This window comes from Oncorhynchus nerka, linkage group LG11, assembly GCF_034236695.1.
Source record: "Oncorhynchus nerka isolate Pitt River linkage group LG11, Oner_Uvic_2.0, whole genome shotgun sequence".
NCBI lineage: Eukaryota > Metazoa > Chordata > Actinopteri > Salmoniformes > Salmonidae > Oncorhynchus > Oncorhynchus nerka.
Genome location: NC_088406.1, coordinates 35,007,072 through 35,014,811, shown reverse-complemented (window position 1 = coordinate 35,014,811; position 7,740 = coordinate 35,007,072).

Below are 7,740 nucleotides of genomic sequence, written 5' to 3'. Positions count from 1 at the left end.
TATATACACAAGTATGTGGACACCACTTCAAATGAGTGGATTCAGCTTTTTCAGTTAACACAGCTGTTGTTGTCAGGTGGGAAAAAATTGAGCACACAGCCATGCAATCTCCATAGACAAACATTGGCAGTAGAATGGCCTTACTGAAGAGGTCAGTTACTTTCAACGTGGCACAGTCATAGGATGCCATCTTTCCAACAATTCATAACATTTTTGCCCTGATAGAACTGCCCCAGTCAACTGTAAGTGCTGCTATTGTTAAGTGGAAACATCTAGGAGCAACAACAGCTCAGCCATGAAGTGGTAAGCTACACAAGCTCACAGAACAGAACCACCAAGTGCTGAAGCACATAGGGCATAAAAATCGTCTGTGCTTGGTTGCAACACTGACTACCTAGTTCCAAACGGCCTCTTGAAGCAACGTCAGTAAAATAATTGTTCATCGGGCGCTTCATGAAATGGGTTTCCATGGCCAAGCATCCACACACAAGCCTAAGATCACCATGCGCAATGCCAAGAGTCGGCTGGGGTGGTGTAAAGCATGTCGCCATTGGACTCTGGAGAAAACGCTGCCTGCCCGAATGCATAGTGCCAACTGTAAAGTTTGGTGGAGGAGGAATGATGGACTGGAGCTGTTTTTCATGGTTCGCACTACGCCCCTTATTTCCAGTGAATGGAAATCGTAACTCTACAGCATACAATGACATTTTACATTATTCTGTGCTTCCAACTTTGTGGCAACAGTTTGGGGAAGGCCCTTTCCTGTTTCAGCATGACAATAACCCCATGTATACAGAAAAGGTTTGTTGAGATCGGTGTGGAAGAACTTGACTGGCCTGCACAGAGCCCTAACCTCAACCCCATCGAACACCTTTGGGATGAATTGGAACGCAGACTGCGAGCCAGGCCTAATCGCCCAAGATCAGTACCCAACCTCACTAATGCTCTTGTGGCTGAATTGAAGCAAGTCCCCGCAGCAATGTTCCAACATCTAGTGGAAAGCCTTCCCAGAAGAGTGGAGGCTGTTATATCAGCAAAGGGGGGACCAACTCCATATTAATGCCCATGATTTTGGAATGAGATGTTCGACAAACAGTTGTCCACATACTTTTGGTCATGTTGTGTATCTTATAGAATCTATATCATGTTGTTTGGTGGAAATTCACAATGTCCACATACTTTTGGACATGTAGATTACTTTATAATTTACCATCGTATATTGTAATATTATAATATAAACTTTATAAAGGTGGGAATGTGGGAATGGGTCATGTCCTCATTGAATGTCATTTTGTCTGACGGTTTTGATATCTGTTCATCACTATTATAACAAACGTAATACTAATATAGAAATATAGTTTTGTTTCTTCAAACATGGATATGTCATGTGAAAGAATATAAGTATTATTGTTTTAATTACCCACAATCCTCTAAAATCAGAGTCACGTGCCAAGATATATGAAATTAAAGATGATTAAAACCAAAGACTTCAAATGAGTTCAATCACTCCATTGTCTCTCTCTTTGGTTATCCACATGAAAGATACTTACATTTTGAGCAACATATTTAGTTCGATTTATTCTCAAATAGTTTTTGGTAAAATGAAATGTACAAATAATTTAAACAGTTTGCATACATTAAAAATGTATCTATTTTGGGGGTATCTTGACCGTTTATTGAGACAATGATGAAATGACAAAGAGATAGGTAGGAGAAACAGGCTGGGTTGGAGGGTTGGAGCGGGGAATTTAACCCCTGTCTTCGATGGGAAGAGGGGTAACGTGTCTAATCCGGGTGCGTTATCACTAGACCAAGGGCTCTGCACGACCTGCGTTCATTTTAATTAAGTATATGTTGGTTGTTGTTTTTTTTTTGTCAATTTCAATTCACCCCTGAATAATTTCTTACCGTGTGGTTAAATGGGTAAAATTCCACCGAAATGTGCCGTTTTACTGCCTAAATAAATACTATCTTAATCTGTCTAAATAAAGCATTGAAAAAATAAAGGTGAAGTTCCACAAAAAAAAATTCTCCATTGACCCTTATCATGAATCAATATTTAGGCAATAAACCATTTGCATTTCCAAACCATTGATTGTATGGGAAACACAGTTTTTGTGTTTTGGTGCTGCCATTTACATGTACTGAAACCCTCAAAAACTGTTTTCATTAAAAACACCAATATTAAGGTTGAAAAACCACTTTGGGTGTTTCACTTTTAAAACATTTAACTTCAGTTTTAAAACACATTCTGTGAATTAAAACACTTACATTGGGTTTACGTTTAAACACTATCCAAACATCAGATCTCAGCTTAGGTGCACTACTTCGTAGTTTCATTACACAATCATGGTGTTTTGAGACTTTCTATTTTGACATTATCATCCATCCATTCATGATTTGTCTTTCTTTTTCAAAATTGCATGTATTTTTTCTACTTTAAAGTGCTATAAAGTGCTATAAAAGTTGAATACATTTTCATTATTAATGGTGTAAAAAATAACTCAATAGGAAAATAAAAACAGGTATGATTGCAACATTTCCTGAAGGTCATTAGTGAAGTGATTCCTGTTTGTAGATGCTGGAAATTACTACGGTGCAGGTTCCTGTTATTTTCACATGCCTCCAAAAGATCTGTCAACTATTAACATCAAATAATAATAAGCAGTAAAAACTGTCTATATAGTGCACTACGTTTGACTACACTGCACTACTATGAGGCCTTGTCAAAAGTAGTGCACTCTATAGGGAATAGGGTGTCATTTGGGATGAAGACCATCAGAGGACGTCAGCAGTAGTCCTATTACAACCTCAAGTCATATGCAGTGCAGTGGCCTCTGAGTTTGGTCTTCAAACCACTTCAGTATAACTATCTATATTTGGTTGTACTTTGGACTGTTATGGACTGTACCACTGACCACTGTTACAGTATTCATTAGAATATTGAAATCAGATTCAGCTGAAATAAAAGGACCACCACACCGAAGGTCATGCAAATCATTACCCAAAATATATATCAACAGGGCCTAACAAACTGGGATGCAAATTCAAAACAGTGACATTATTCAGGACTGCTTCAATAACTCTTGGGAGTTGTATGAAACAACATAGATAGAACAACAGTAGCACATTTATCCACATAGGTTACACATGTCAACACATACTGTATGTGGTTTTTACCTTAATTAAAACCATAAGAGAGAGTCTACATTGATAGATGTGTAGTCTCCATATTGTTCCCTGACAGTTGGGAGGATGGGATTCACTTGAGAAGATGGGAGAAGACCAGGGAATCACTCAACATGGGCTGATAAGGAAATAATCCCTAAAGCTGGAGTGACAATACAACTGACAAATCACAGACATTCTGATTGAGATATATTAAACCAATGATATCATGTAATGGATCAACACCTAGCGTAGAAGTGGGATTGATTATAAAAGGGCCAAGCCAGGATATGACAGTTAGTATGGGATCTGGACCCATCCGGTGTAGGTAAGTTTGGTGTCTACAGTTTAAATGGAAGTGTGACGAGTCCAAAGGTTCTGAGATGAACTCTGAGTACAGGTGGTGACCCAAACTGCGCTTGGCTGCCATTTCAGTCTTCAGTGACCTCTTCCCCCCAACCCTCCTCCCGCTAACTTTTATGATGGGTTTGGGGCAGAAAGCGGAACATTTGGAAACTCAGACTGAAAAGGGCAAGGGCTGCATGTCGTGTGCGTGAGATCCAGGAACCAGAGACCATGTCCCGTTCCACAGACTAACCTGGACCTTACCCTCCTCACACTGCACTCCCTGACCGCTCTCTGCTCATCTCTCCCTCCTGAAGAGGGCTTGAGTCTCTTGTCATTTGTTCACTGCCTCTCTCTTTTGCAATATTATAATATACACTCTCAGCACTGGTCTTTCATTGTATGTTCAAAGGACTTTCTGCATTAGATACTGTTACAAAATTCACACATCATTTTTAGTAAAACAATCTTTGTGTTTTATGAGTACGTTGACCGTGTTTTACCTATGACCAACTATTCTTACCCATGCCCCTTGTAAAAGGAAATGTGGAGATAGGTGTTGTCTTACCTTGGCATGGGACAGATCGAAGGGGCAATCATTCACACCTACATAACAAAGAGTCAGTTTCAGTAGCATAAGGTGTGTTTCGTCTGCTTTGGCACAGTATGATAGGATCTATATCTGTCACATAAAAAGATCACTGCAGCTTAACAAAAATATTACCTACATTTACCTCATTTAAACTAGAATGATCCCGTTGAGATAAAAAAAAAATCACCTTTCCAAGATATTAAGAAGAGTTGTGGCTTTATAACACAATTATCATACAATTCACGCCTCCATTACACCAGTTTTCCTGATGTTGGGACCAGATAAAACCAAAAATGTCATTAATCAATCAATAACTGGGACAATCTCATGCTAATGATAAATCAATCAGTTATTTGATTGATTAGAGAGGCAGAAGGGCTTTAAATGCATAACATTGAGTTTCCATTTGAAACATTAGCGACTTTGATCTCTGACAGAGGAATGGGATTTCATGACTGTCCCTGTAAATCACAGGGAGAGTTCAGCCTGTGATGTGGCTGATACCAGCACACACCAGCGTAGCCCACTACTTATTGACTTCCTGATAAAGTGATACAGTAGGACACCGAAGAGGAAAGTGATGAAAAATGCTACTGTTATCTAGGCAGGCCCTCCTCCCTATTGTTAAACATGACCTGTGGATGATCCTGGCCTGACTGAGGCCCTGACTGTCTGTCAGCTAGAGACAATGTTAGCTCTTTCAACACCCACTGGAGAGGGTGTGCGATTCTTTGGTATTTTCTTGAATCAGTCCCAAGACATGAAAGTCTCTATGTCATGTTTGCTCTTATGGAGCGCATGAGGTGTTTCTGGTCAGGTATTGCTTATTTTCTTCCTTTTTTTCTCTTTGTTAAATCCAGTCAGATCAAGGAAGTTTTGAGATCACGCCGTCATTCATCAGAGAGCTGCTGTCATTGGTTACCCCAGTACTGCTGCTCATTCCATGCACCAGTAATGGAGGTCTACGTCACCGGCCTCTAGGCAGCACTGAACAGACTCATTACGCACACCTGATTCTAATTCCCCTGATTAGTAACTGTATATATGTGCCCTCTGTTCACCATTGTCTTGTCGGTTATTGTTCCCATGTCCATTGGTTTGTGAGTACCTGTGGTTTGTTCTGGCGTGTATTGTGCACTTGTTATTACGGGTCTCGTCCTGTGTAGGGTATTGCAGGTCTCGTCCTGTGTAGGGTATTGCAGGTCTCGTCCTGTGTAGGGTATTGCAGGTCTCGTCCTGTGTAGGGTATTGCAGGTCTCGTCCTGTGTAGGGTATTGCAGGTCTCGTCCTGTGTAGGGTATTGCAGGTCTCGTCCTGTGTAGGGTATTGCAGGTCTCGTCCTGTGTAGGGTATTGCAGGTCTCGTCCTGTGTAGGGTATTGCAGGTCTCGTCCTGTGTAGGGTATTGCAGGTCTCATCCTGTGTAGGGTATTGCAGGTCTCGTCCTGTGTAGGGTATTGCAGGTCTCATCCTGTGTAGGGTATTGCAGGTCTCGTCCTGTGTATTTATTAGAGGTTTAACATCACTCTTTTGTTTCGGTTACATCTCTGTGTTTTTGTATACGTGTTTGTTTTGGGCTTTGTCCCCATGCCTTTTCATGGCATGTTGTATATTTTGGGTGGAGTTTTAAAACCCCCTATTATGAATTCCTGTGCTTGTCTCCAATCATTTATACAACATCAGAGAGATGCAGAGAAAACAGTTTCTCTTTTCTTCTATTACTCACTCACCTCTGACTTCTTATCTCTCCAAGTATTTTTCTTACTGTGTAGACCAGAGTCATCTTCAATTGTATGACTGGCAACCAAGACCAGAACTTAGATGTGTGCAGTAATGTTAGCATGCCAATCGGGGCAGTGCGACCCCTTGCATCATTCGGTACACCCCCTCTTCCCTTCCCGACAGTCAGGAGCAGGTTGCTCCCGGCACCAGCTAGGACAGGCAGGCTGCACACTACAGTACAACACACCACCACTCCAAAGCACTGATTCAGATGGCCTTGGGGCTGACTGGGGCAGCCCTGCTCAAACTTGGCCCCTCATACTGAATCTCAGGGGGGCTGGTGTTATTGTATAGGGCCGGGGCTACACAGCATAATCAATTCCTCAGTTTGAATGGTATCCTTAATACTTTCTAAAGGAGTTCGCATCAGCACAGTAAATAACAGTCCAATATACAAAACAGATTTGAGTAGATGACATCTTAAATTCACCATGCACAGTGAGGGAGTTTTGAGGAACACCTCTGCCTGTGTGTAACATACATGGTACACTCAGTAGAAGCTACAGCACCTTCCCCTTCCCTGCTGTTGCACCCATCTTCTCTAGCCTCCAGCTGCAATCAACCTGCTGCTGTTTCTCTGGCAAGCAGGCCGGTCTGCCGGTGGTCAATATTGATTCAGGGATTGAAGCAACAGCCACTTTGTCAGAGTATAGGGAGCCGGCGACGGTATCTCTGACTCTCCAGGTGTAAACGCAATATGGCTGGCTATCCTATGGCTGCAAGTCAGGGATGGCAACAAGCACAGCATGTAATACAATCTAAAACGCACAATGATTCCCCTTGAACTCTGATGTTACTCCCTTCCAGACAGCTGCAACAATTTCCTCCCAGAGAGGCAACTGTTAGCATAGTAGCGGACTGACTCCTTTGTGTAGTGAACTGACTCATTTGGGGTTAGCATGGTAGTGAACTGACTCATTTGGGGTTAGCATGGTAGTGGACTGACACCTTTGCGGTTAGCATGGTAGTGAACTGACTCCTTTGGGGTTAGCATAGTAGTGGACTGACTCCTTTGGGTAGTGGACTGACTCATTTGGGGTTAGCATGGTAGTGAACTGACTCCTTTGGGGTTAGCATAGTAGTGGACTGACTCCTTTGGGTAGTGGACTGACTCATTTGGGGTTAGCATGGTAGTGGACTGACTCCTTTGGGTAGTGGACTGACTCATTTGGGGTTAGCATGGTAGTGGACTGACTCCTTTGGGTAGTGGACTGACTCATTTGGGGTTAGCGTGGTAGTGGATTGACTCCTTTGGGTAGTGAACTGACTCCTTTGGGGTTAGCTTGGTAGTGGACTGACTCCTTTGGGGTTAGCTTGGTAGTGGACTGACTCCTTTGGGGTTAGCATGGTAGTGGACTGACTCCTTTGGGGTTAGCATGGTAGTGGACTGACTCCTTGGGGGTTAGCATGGTAGTGGACTGACTCCTTTGGGTAGTGAACTGACTCCTTTGGGGTTAGCATGGTAGTGAACTGATACCTTTGGGGTTAGCATAGTAGTGGACTGACTCCTTTGGGTAGTGAGCTGACTCCTTTGGGGTTAGCATGGTAGTGGACTGACTCCTTTGGGTAGTGGGCTGACTCCTTTGGGGTTAGCTTTGTAGTGGACTGACTCCTTTGGGGTTAGCATGGTAGTGGACTGACTCCTTTGGGGTTAGCATGGTAGTGGACTGACTCCTTTGGGGTTGGCATGGTAGTGGACTGACACCTTTGGGGTTAGCATGGTAGTGGACTGACACCTTTGGGGTTAGCATGGTAGTGGACTGACTCCTTTGGGGTTAGCATGGTAGTGGACTGACTCCTTTGGGGTTAGCATGGTAGTGGACTGACTCCTTTGGGGTTATCATGGTAGTGGAC